The 12,958-nt window shown below is 30.7% G+C and overlaps 2 long non-coding RNA genes across 2 annotated transcripts; both read right to left on the bottom strand.

Moving 5' to 3' along the window:
* Positions 1 to 3,679: 3,679 nt before the first annotated feature.
* LOC115877805 lies at positions 3,680 to 4,109 on the bottom strand. The gene is made up of 2 exons (XR_004049406.1): positions 3,904 to 4,109; positions 3,680 to 3,840 (listed from the first exon to the last, which is right to left on the bottom strand). It is a non-coding gene; the product is annotated as an uncharacterized LOC115877805 (long non-coding RNA).
* A 237-nt stretch (positions 4,110 to 4,346) lies between these two features.
* LOC115877804 lies at positions 4,347 to 5,540 on the bottom strand. The gene is made up of 5 exons (XR_004049405.1): positions 5,169 to 5,540; positions 5,007 to 5,109; positions 4,787 to 4,951; positions 4,633 to 4,712; positions 4,347 to 4,420 (listed from the first exon to the last, which is right to left on the bottom strand). It is a non-coding gene; the product is annotated as an uncharacterized LOC115877804 (long non-coding RNA).
* Between the last annotated feature and the right edge of the window lie 7,418 nt (positions 5,541 to 12,958).

The raw sequence follows: 12,958 nt of genomic DNA, 5'->3' as shown, positions 1-12,958 counted from the left end.
AGCCAACTTTGGGCTTCGATGACGACATGGCAATGAACCGGCACAAAGAAGATATGAATTTCTTAGTATTACAATGTCTGCTGACTAAAACTTAATTTTGTATTAACAAACTCTTTCAAGAACACAATGACCTTTATTCGTATTGTATTGATATTAGCTGACATTACTAAATAATCAATACTATTCATTAAAATTACTGAACAAGCTATGTTATGCTTAACATACATTATAATATCGAAACAAGCATTCTTCTTTAAGCTGTCTTTAAAATCTTTTTAAATTGAGCTCAAATAATCTTTCGCCGATATACATATTCTTCAATTTTCCCCAGTTCATAACTGCTGCGACGTTTGGTCTATACGGCTGAGCCGGCGCAGCTGGAGTGGAGACCTGTGAATGGAAATAAACATGGTGTCCGGTTACCTGCATCGTGAGAATTTGATAAGATATTTTCAATAAAGGTATAACGATTTCAGCACTTACTGCTCTTCCAGATTGCTGGGCTGCCTGGTGCTGGCAACTATCGCTCCACCAGGAGGCTGGCGGAAGCAGACGCCGCAATAACACTCGCAAGCACTGACGATGAGTGATGAAGTCTTAAGCACACAAAAATACGATGTAAAATGTATCAGGCACTGGGATAAATCACTGCACAACTGTATGTAATTTACAAAATTTCTATTTTTTATGCGAAACCGGGAAAGCCGATATATCTGGTAGTGGACCCGCCGCTTCAGCTGCAAAACCAGTTTTTGCACTACAATAAATGTACCAAAATCAAGTTAAAAGCAAATCAACAAATGAGCAGGAGATCTCTAACTTAATGGCACCACGCTGATGAAATAAATAAAGAATCCCGCCAATCTTTAATAGAAGGCACTGTATCTGTCTACCAGTTGTTTGGGTAGAGTCGTCCGCCCGAACGCGTCCCGAGCATTAAAACAGCGTTGTCAGTTTGTCGCATTTTCAAGAAGCAATTAACAAAATTTTTCTGTATCGGAAAAAGGTGTAAGGTATTTATATATGTAAATATAAAATAAAAATAGACTAGAGACTTAATTAAGACTTTATTGACATATTTAATAAATAATTACAAGGTTTTATCTAAATTATTTTTCTTGTGTGTTTGGTTGCCTATACCTAATTCTAAAATAGTTTATATTATGCATTGTTTTGTTTTTTTATTCTCACAAATAAGAAATAAATGTTTTATAGTTTATATTATAAAAAATCAATGATTATACATTTTATTTACACCCCTTACACTGTTTTGTGTACTACCAAGAGTATATTTCGTGACCTCTTATGATAAATGGGCACAAATAGTTTTATTACTTAATGCTTAGATTAAAATATTTAATCTATGATTAAAATTTAATAATATATTTGTACATTAAATATAATAGACTAGAGGCCCAATTAAGAGTTTACTGACATAATTACTAAAGTTCATCTAAAGTTACAAGATTTTTTTATATGTATTTTTGGTTGCCTATGACAGGCGAGGGCAGGCGTTTATTTAACTCACAAATAAATGTTTTATGGTTTTTATTATAAAACAAGGATTAATTTATTATACACCCCTTACACCTTCACAAAGATTCCAAGGGGAATATGTCGTGACCTCTTATATTAAAATGGACAAGGTTTATTAGTCAATGTTTTAGTTATCCATCAGCGTCTTTAATAAAAATCTAATGTATTCTATCTAGTGTATTTTTCATAGAAATGATCTGACATCATAAAAAGCAAATTTTATCAAAAAATTTTTGATTATCTATATTGTTTAACTTGTAGTTTAACCTAACTTGCACATAATTTTTTAATTTAAAAGCAATAAATTGTTTTCTTGACAATATGGTGAACTTTTATATAACTAAATATAACTTAATTTTTGTAATATTCGTTTTTTTAGCAATAGAGTAAAAATTAATTAGGATACAATTTCTAATTTGAAAGATATATGAAATTTCATGAGTTTTTCCAATTAAATAAATATACAGGTTTTCTAAAAATATCTAATTTACTTATTATTTTGACATATCTACTAACATTAATTATTATAACATTAATTATAATAAAAATAAATTAAGAATGATTCAGAACCACGGATGTGTGTTCAGAACGGATTCCTTTCGGCCCAATTTAATTAGATATGTTATAAAACTTACAAATAAATGATTTTTTTTCAAACGCAACAAAAGTATTAATTTTGGCGACGTGATTGATAAAATAAAAGTAATTTTAATGCCTAGGCATAAAAATAAAGCACTTTTATGCATAAGCACAAAAGTACGAAAATATATTATTAAACTGATATAAAGTGTCAAATTCAACAGAATTCCTTAACCATAGTTTCTCGATATAGAGGCACACCGTATGATCGAATAAAAACGGCCTCAGCGATGGCGCTATGGTAAGAAGATCGCTGTCATTTTATATGTAAATTTATATATGGGAAATGTCATCGGTGTCATTTCCTTAGACATCCCTTGACGCCGTTTTGTTCGAAATCATACGGTATAATTGAATTCCCTAAAAGGTATTACCCAAATCTTGTTATATTATTTGCAAAATTTGAAATTGTTTAAAGAAATATTTGTGACGTTTGAAAAATAAGCATGTCCTATTCGGATAAAAATGACGGTTTTGTGCCTATATGGCCTGTAATGAAATAAATATTTTATAATATGAAAAATTGTTTACCTTTTTATTTTTTATAGATTATTGTCAAAAAAGTGATTGGGTGCAGTATTAGTAATAAGAATAATACACAATGGTCACAGTGGTCGGCTATGAAATAATGATTGCTGTCATTTTATATTTAAAATTATATGGGGAATGTCATCGATAATCATTAACAAGCTAACTGGACGCCGTTTTTTTTCGATCATACAGTACTATACAATTGAAAAAAAATTGCTGCTCTTCCAGCTGTTTTTTTTTTGATTTTACAGTATTTATATATATTTATATGTAATTTGTTTTAATCAACTTTACATATTACGGTTTTTATGAATTCCTTTGCTCACATATTTTGTTCTTATTATTTTACCGGTTTTGTCTCAAGGCACTCAGGCAAGAAATACCTAATTATTAATGTTAAATTATTATTAACTACTTTTAGGGGTCGTTACAGGTAGTCTTTGCTATACACAGAATAACTAATTAACTAGTTACTTTACTACGAATAAGCTCTCCATAGTCTTTACTTTCACTCTCATTAACATAATTGGAATAAAGTGAAAAAGAAATTTCTGTAAATTTCAGAATTTTCCCTTTTTATTATTTTCTTGACAATTTGGAGATCTTTTTTTATAAAGTACTTTTTTATAACTTTATACCGTAATTTTGTAATTTTAATAAATAAAATGTTTTTTAGCAATACAGAGTATTGCAACCACAGCTGCAACTTTAAGATAGATATTTTTTTCTGGTTATATTTGAAAAATTAATTCAGATCGATACATTTTTTTAGTTTGAAAAATATTTGAAATTCTATCAGCTTTTGCAATTTAAAATACAGGTTTTCTAAAAATACCTTAACTTATTATTTTGACATACTAACTTAAATCATTTTTGCTTTTAGGTATACTCGTTCTTTTTTAAAAATAAATTCATATTGATTCTCAGACTGATTAAAAATATTTTAATCTAGAAAGATAATAATACAAATAAATATACTTAAAAAAATATTTATTACATAGAATAGGTATACTAGAGTTGGCATTTCAGGCCTTGGGTGCCGATTTTTGTGTGTATGAAGAGTACGGTCAACACGCTTAGTAAAATAAGATGTGTACTATTTGTATTTGGCAGAATAAGTTGTGGATTTTGTTTCTGAAAACAATAAATTTATTATATTACGACTTTGCTGCACACATGTATGGATAATTTATTTACCTTTATGCTTTAATGTTCAGACTTTACTGTAGTTTACGCTGCATCATTCTAAATTGTTCCCGAAGGGTATCCTGAAGACTTTATACATTTGTCCTACGTTAGATATTTTTCTGTAATCTTATATCATTGTCCTGACAAGATCTTCTAAATAAAGTATTCAAAAATACCCATGTTCTGTCTAAGCAGGTTTTTTTATCCTATTCAATAAATCTACAAAATAAATGAGTTAACGAGGTTATAAATACAAAACAAAAATAAATGCCTTTATAGGATCAGTCCTCTTAAATGTGCTATGTGATACACGATTGATACGATTTTCATGTATATGAAGAGTATGGCCAATATGCTTATTACAATCAGATGTATTGAACTTGGTATTGAATGCATAGGAAATCATCAGATTAAGTGTGGTTCTGTAATAAATATTTTATATTTTTCTATCTACGACCAGATCACTACAGCGATTCACACCTTCACACGTAAACACCAACCTAAGGCTTGCCGATATGTCCTTGTGCTAAAGTATAATATAAAGGTCTGTGGTCTAGCAAGGCTGACACTTATATCTCATATAATCGAAAAAACGGCGTCCAGTTGGCTTGGAAATGACGATCCTTGACATTCCCTATATAATTTTACATATAAAAGACACCGATCTTCATTTCATAGCCATCACTGACGCCGTTTTTTTTTCGATCATATTGTACCTACCACATGGTACATACCTACCTATCTCATATATCATATATCCTATGGCTATGCCTTATGGTTTTAAAGATGATAAATTGTTTTTTGTATTATGCGTATAGCTGTAATTTAAAAGAAATACATTTCGTAAAATACCACAATGTTATACTGAATAGATTCATAATAAAATACTTACTAGTTTGCTTTTCCAGTTTAACGGTACTTATTTATCAGTTTTTAATCAGTTTTCCTTTGAGTTTCAGATTTCTTAACCTTAAAATTTTCACTCTTTTAAACCATCTCATTTTTGCTCATATTTTTATAATTACTTATTATGCCTAATACATGCCCGTGCTGTTTCCTGAAGAATGAATTTTTGTAAGCTACGATCTTGCAATTAAAACAATATCACATACCTGGAACCTGAAAGGACATCATGTGGGAAAAATAATTAAGAACATTTTTTCCGCAAATCACGGCTAATTTATTTTCAGGAATTTGTGGATAGCTTAATATTTTCTAAAAATTGTTAATCGTTTTACAGCTTTTGTTTGAATACATATTATCTAGATACACACCTGAGATTTCAACCCATGTAGACGTATTCTTATATAAAAAACACATTATCAAAGGTAATCGTGTTGCTATCACTTTCATTTTGTTTATGCTTTATTTGTAAATATTTCCGGATTATTTTATATCAGGTTCTATTACATTATTCATAACATTATTCGTCAATGTTCATAAAAATTATAATTTTAAACTTTTTCTGAGGTTAATCTTGTCAAATTCCAAAACAAAACAAGATTGAAAAGTATGCGACGTTGACAGATTTAGTACGTTAGCCAGGACAAAATTCCTGAAACAGGAATTTTTAGGACTACCGAACATGCCCGAAGTGACGTTCGGTTGGTAGGACAAATACCCCGTAGGACGAATACCGCCACCCCATTTTCTCGAGGTGGCGGTATTCGTCCAGCTATTATCCAGGGCAGGCATCCTGTCCTACCAGTTGTTCGGGTAGAGTCGTCCACGAACGTCCCGAACGTTAAAAACAGCGTTGTCAGGTTGTCGCATTTCAAGAAGCAATTAACAAAATTTTCTGTATCGGAAAGAGTGTAAGGTATTTATATTATGTAAATATAAAATAAAAAATAGACTAGAGACTTAATTAAGACTTTATTGACATATTTAATAAATAATTACAAGGTTTTTATCTAAATTATTTTTCTTGTGTGTTTGGTTGCCTATACCTAATTCTAAAATAGTTTATATTATTAAAATTTGTTTTTGTTTTTATTCTCACAAATAAGAAATAAATGTTTATAGTTTATATTATAAAAAATCAATGATTATACATTTTTATTTACACCCCGCTGTTTTGTGTACTACCAAGTATATTTCGTGACCTCTTATGATAAATGGGCACAAATGGTTTTATTACTTAATGCTTAGATTAAAATATTTAATCTATGATTAAGAATTTAATAATATATTTGTACATTAAATATAATGAACTAGAGGCCAATTAGAGTTTACTGACATAATTACTAAGTTCATCTAAAATTTGAATTTTTATATGTATTTTTTGGTTGCCTATGACAGGCGAGGGCAGGCGTTTATTTAACTCACAAATAAATGTTTTTATGGTTTTTATTATAAAATAAGGATTAATTTGTGCACCCTTACACCTTCACAAGATTCCAAAGGGAATATGTCGCCTCTTATATTAAAATGGACAAAGGTTTATTAGTCAATGTTTTGATTACCCATCAGCGTCTTTAATAAAATCTAATGTATTCTATCTGGTATTTTTCATAGAAATGATGCAGCATCATAAAAAGCAAATTTTATCCAAAAAACTTTTTTGATTATCTATATTGTTTAAACGCCGGTTTAACCTAACTTTACTAATTTTTTTAATTTAAAAGCAATAATTTTTCTTGACAATATGGTGAACTTTAATATAACTAAACTCACTTTATAACTTAATTTTTGTAATATTCGTTTTTTAGCAATTAGAGTATAATTAGGATACAATTTCTAATTTGAGAAAGATATGAAATTTCATCAGTTTTCCAATTAAATAAATATACAGGTTTTTCTAAAAATATCTAATTTACTTATTATTTTGACACATCTACTAACTTTAATTTTTTTGTTTAGGTATTTATGTTCTTTTTAAAATAAATTAAGAATGATGATTCAGAACCACGGATGTGTGTTCAGAACTGACTCCCTTTCGGCCCAATTTAATTAGATATGTTATAAAACTTACAAATAAATGATTTTTTTCAAACGCAGCTTAAAGTATTAATTTTGGCGACGTGATTGATAAAAATAAAATGTTTAATGCCTATAGGCATAAAATAAAAGCACTTTTACGCATAAGCACAAAAATTGCGAAAATATATTATTAAACTGATATAAAGTGTCAAATTCAACTTGAGAATTGTAACATAGTTTCTCGATATAAGTACCGTATGATCGAATAAAAACGGCCTCAGCGATGGCTATGAAATGAAGATCGCTGTCATTTATATGTAAATTTATATGGAAATGTCGTAAATTGTCATTTCATAGCCATCGCTTGACGCCGTTTTTTATTCGATCATACGGTATAATTACAAAGGTATTACTTTTAAATCTTGTTATATTATTTTACAAAGTTTGAAATTGTTTAAAAAATATTTGTGACGTTTGAAAAAATTGCATATCCTATTCAGATAAAATGACAGTTTGTGCCTATGGCCTGTAATGGAAATAAATTATTTTATAATATGAAAAATTGTTTACCTTTTTATTTTTTATAGATTATTGTCAAAAAAGTGATGATTAGACGCAGTATTAGTAATAAGAATATTACACAATGGTCACAGTGGTCGGCTATGAAATATGATTGCTGTCATTTTATATTTAAAATTATGGGGAATGTCATCGATAATCATTAACAAGCTAACTGGACGCCGTTTTTTTTCGATCATACAGTACTGGCGTGAAGAAAAAAATTGCTGCTCTTCCAGCTGTTTTTTTTTTTTGATTTTTGGTATTTATATATATTTATATGTAATTTGTTTTAATCAACACATACGGTTTTTTATGAATTCCTTTGCTCACATATTTTTGTTCTTATTATTTTACCGGTTTTGTCTCAAGGCACTCAGGCAAAAGAAATACCTAATTATTAATGTTAAATTATTATTAACTACTTTTAGGGGTCGTTACAGGTAGTCTTTGCTATACACAGAATAACTAATTAACTAGTTGCTACTACGAATAAGCTCTCCATAGTCTTTACTTTCACTCTCATTAACATAATTGGAATAAAGTGAAAAAGAAATTTCACCATAAATTTCAGAATTTTCCCTTTTATTATTTTCTTGACAATTTGGAGATCTTTTTTTATAAAGAATACTTTTATAACTTTATACCGTAATTTTGTAATTTTAATAAATAAAATGTTTTAATGCAGAGTATTGCAACCACAACTGCAAATTTAAGATAGATATTTTTCTGGTTATATTTGAAAAATTAATTCAGATCGATACATTTTTTAGTTTGAAAATATTTGAAATTCTATCCAGCTTTTGCAATTTAAAATACAAGGTTTCTAAAAATACCTTAACTTATTATTTTGACATACTAACTTAAATCTTTTGCTTTTAAGAGTATCTCGTTCTTTTTAAAAATAAATTCATATTGATTCTCAGACTGATTAAAAATATTTTTTAATCTAGAGATAATACAAAATAAATATACTTAAAAAATATTTATTACATAGAATAGGTATACTAGAGTTGGCATTTCAGGCGCCCAGGTGCCGATTTTTTGTGCGTATGAAATCACAGTCAACACGCTTAGTAAAATAAGATGTGTACTATTTGTATTTGGCAAGAATAAGTTGTGAATTTTTGTTTCTGAAAACAATAAATTTATTATATTACGACTTTGCTGCACACATGTGGATAATTTATTTACCTTTATGCTTTAATATTTCAGACTTTACTGTAGTTTACATGCATCATTCTAAATTGTTCGAAGGGTATCCACCAGAAAACTTTATACATTTGTCGTCAGATATTTTCTGTAATCTTATATCATTGTCACAAACCAAGATCTTCTAAATAAAGTGATAGAAAATACCCGTATTCTGTCTAAGCAGGTTTTTTATCCTAAGGCTTAATATTCAATAAATCTACAAAATAAATGAGTTAACGAGGTTATAAATAGAAAACAAAAATAAAATGCCTTTATAGGATCAGTCCTCTTAAATGTGCTATGGCGATACCGCGATTGTCGATTTTCATGTATATGAAGAGTATGGCCAATATCCACAATCAGATGTATTGAACTTATTATTGAATGCATAGGAAATCATCAGATTAAGTGTGTTATACTTGTAAATATTTTATATTTTTCTATCTCCACGACCAGATCACCATAGCGATTCACACCTACGCAGCGTAAACACCAAACCTAAGGCTTGCGATATATCATGCTAAGTATAATATAAAGGTCTGTGGTCTAGGAAGGCTGGCTTATATCTCATATAATCGAAGCTTGGCGTCCAGTTGGCTTGAAATGACGATCCTTGACATTCCCTATATAATTTTACATATAAGACACCGATCTTCATTTCACCAGCCATCACTGTGCGTTTTCCGATCATATTGTACCTACCACATGGTACACCACCTATCTCATATATCCTTATGCCTTATGGTTTTAAAAGATGATAAATTGTCTTTTGTATTATGCGTAGCTGTAATTTAAAGAAATACATTTAAATAAATACCACAATGTTATAGTGAATAGATTATAATAAAATACTTTTAGTTTGCTTTTCAGTTTAACGGTACTTATTATCAGTTTTTAATCAGTTTTCCTTTGAGTTTCAGATTTCTTAACCTTAAAATTTTCTACTCTTTTTGAGCCATCTCATTTTTGCTCATATTTTATAATTACTTATTATGCCTAATACGTACCCGTGCTGTTTGCAGAAGGTAATTTTTTTGTAAGCTACGATCTTGCAGATTAAAACTAACATACGCCACCTGGAACCTGAAAGGACATCATGTGGAAAAGAAATAATTAAAATTTTTTCCGCAAATCACAGCTAATTTATTTTCAGGAATTTGTGGATAGCTTAATATTTTCTAAAATTGTTAATCGTTTTGCAGCTTTTGTTTGAATACATATTATCTAGATACACACCTGAGATTTCAACCCATGTAGACGTATTCTTATATAAAAAACACATTATCAAAAGGTAATCTGATGTTGCTATCACTTTTCATTTGTTTATGCTTTGTTTTGTAAATATTTCCGGATTATTTTATATCAGGTTCTATTACATTATTCATAACATTATTCGTCAATGTTCATAAAAATTATAATTTTAAACTTTTTACAAGGAGTTAATCTTGTCAAATTTAAAACAAAACAAGATTTGGTAGCCAGGAAACGACGACAGATTTAGTACGTTAGCCAGGACAAAATTCCTGAAACAGGAATTTTAGAGGACTACGCGAACATGCGAAGTGACGTTCGGTTGGTAGGATAAAATACCCGTAGGACGAATACCGCCACCTCATTTTGTCCTACCAGCCGGGCATCAGCTGGCATGTTCGGTAGTCCTAAAAATTCACCAGGGTGTCCGCGGATAACGTACTAAATCTGTCGGCGTCGCATGCTTCCGGGAGACGGTAAGATCTCGAAGTTTAAGGCTAATTTTATGAACATTCGGCAAATAATGTTATGAGGTAATAGAACACGATATAATCAAAATGCCACAAAATAAAAGCATAAACAAAATGAAATGATAACCTTTACGATTACTGCTGATATCGTTTTTACTAAGAATACGTCTACATGGGTGAAAATCTCAGGTGTCTAGGTAATGCGCATTCAAACAAAAGCTTTAAATGTGGCTACAGAAAACATATTAAGCTATCCACCAAATTCGAAAACTAAGTCAACCGTGATTGCGGAAAAATGTTCTTAGTTGTTTTCCACGCTGATCATACTAAAGTTCAAAACATCGATATTGTTGCAATTACAAGGGTCGCGCCAGCTGCGAACGCTGTCAAATAGCAGTATAAATATGAAGCAAAAACAGATAGTTTAAAGAGTGAAAATTTAAGGTTAAATCTGAAGCGATGCGCTGACAAAGTACCGTTAAGCTGGAAACTATGTATTTGTATGAATTTCACCTGGCGGCCAATGACGACTTGCAATCTTCTTCTTTGAATTGCAATATAAAACAATTGCTCATCTTTAAAACTCCCTAAGGCATATGATGCTATGGTGGGCGCATGGCTACCATAATGGCTGGGCCTATGATCGAAAAAAAACGGCGTCAGTGATGGCTATGAAATGAAGATGGAACAATCTTTGCTAGCAAGAGTATATAGAGGTATGTCAGGATCATTTCAAGCAGACGCCATTTCGGTATAAAGTTTATAAGTGTCGCTGCTAGACCACGAACTACTTCCTGAGAGACACTATCGTGTCATTGATCTGGTCGGTGATGCAATTCGAGGAGATAGAAAATATAAAATATTTATTATATTTCCACTGTCTATTGATTTCTATGCGTCTCCAAATTCAACTTCAGCTGGTGTAATGCTTATAGTGGCCTTCGCCTTATGAAAATAAACAGCTCGGCAGGTAATAACGACTAAGAGACTGATCCTATAAAACATTTATTTCGGCCTGCAACGCAACCTCGTTAACTTTCGTATTTTAACAGGCTGACGAACAAAAACTGGGCTGTGAACATTGAAATACTTTATTTGAAGATATAACTGTCGAAGAGCAATGATATGAATTACGAAAAGTAACAAAAATCTTCGAAATTACTTCCGGGCTGGTACCCAAGCTGCGGCGCCAAGCTTGGTAAAGTATCTGAACATTAAAGCGCATAAGGCTAAATAAGTAATCCCAGCCCATGTGATACGCTAAAATCGCTAATATAAATTTATTGTTTTCGAAACAAAATCACAACTATTCTGCCAAACTACAAATAGTACACATCTTTGAAGCGTGTTGACGTCTTCGCGCCACACACAATCGGCACTAAATGCTGGCTGACTACGCTGTAATAAATATTTTTTAAAGCGCGACATTGTCTTCTTTCTGGGTAAAATATTGCAATCGGTCTGAAATCAATAATTATTTTAGAACGAGCGCAAAAATGGTTAAACAATATGTCAAAATAACAAGTTAGTATTTTAAAACCTGTATTTAAGTACGAAAGCTAAAATTCAAATATTTCAAACTAAAGCTGTATCGATCAATTTTCAAATATAACAGAAAAAATATCTATCTTAAAGATTTTGATTTAATACTCTATTACTTCTTCATTATTAAAATACAAAATACGGTATAAAGATTATAAAAAGGCATAAGATCTCCAAATTATCAGAAAAATAACAAAAGGAAGTCTGAGAATTGGTGCTGTGTGTGTGAAGTGAAAGCAAAAGACTATGAAGTGACTAAAGCAGTAAAGCAGCCAAGATGAAATCAGACCCATTCTGTGTATGCTGGGCTGTAACATTTAAAAATGGTGTGTTAACATTAATTAGGTATTTCTGCCTGGTATACTATGGCTAAAACCGGTAAAAATAAGAACAAGCTGTGAGCAAGGAAATTCATAAAAATTTCGTAATATGTAAGTAAAATGAGGAAATTACATGTAAATATATATAAACACTGTAAAATCAAAAACAGCTGGGCAGCAATTTCGGAGGGTAGCTGCTGGTACTGTATGATCGAAAAACGACATCCCAGTGCTGGGCCAGTATCGATGTTCCCATGTTGCAAATAGCAAAATGACGGCAATCGTATTTCATAGCCGTGAACCGACAATGTCTGACCAATAGCGGTATTACTAATACTGCGCGACAATATAAAAATAAAAACAATTTCACCATTATAAAATAATTTATTTCATTACAGGCAGAAGTAAACAAATCATTTTACTCCGGAAATAGAACATGCTATTTCAAACGTCACAAATATTTTTTTAAACAATTTCAAACTTTACCAAATATTAAAGTAATACTGCTGTAATAGTATCGTATGATCGAATAAAAACGGCGTCAGCGATGGCTATGAAATGACAATCGATGACATTTTATATAAACACATATAAAACGACAGCGATCTTCATTTCATGGCATCGCGGAAGCCGCAGCTTCGATCGCCCGTACCTGTCGAAACGCTGGTCCACTCTGACGCATATCAGTTTAATATTTAAAGATTCTTTTATTTTATGCCTGAGCATTGAAATTGCTTTAGCCTATCAATCACGTCGCCAAATTAATACTGTTGCGTTAACATGGTTTTATAACATATCTGAATAGAG

This window comes from Sitophilus oryzae, unplaced genomic scaffold, assembly GCF_002938485.1.
Source record: "Sitophilus oryzae breed Bouriz unplaced genomic scaffold, Soryzae_2.0 scaffold_1499_pilon_pilon, whole genome shotgun sequence".
NCBI classification, from domain to species: Eukaryota; Metazoa; Arthropoda; class Insecta; order Coleoptera; family Curculionidae; genus Sitophilus; species Sitophilus oryzae.
Note: the sequence above shows the minus strand (reverse complement) of the source record. Positions and strands in the feature narration are given on the sequence as shown.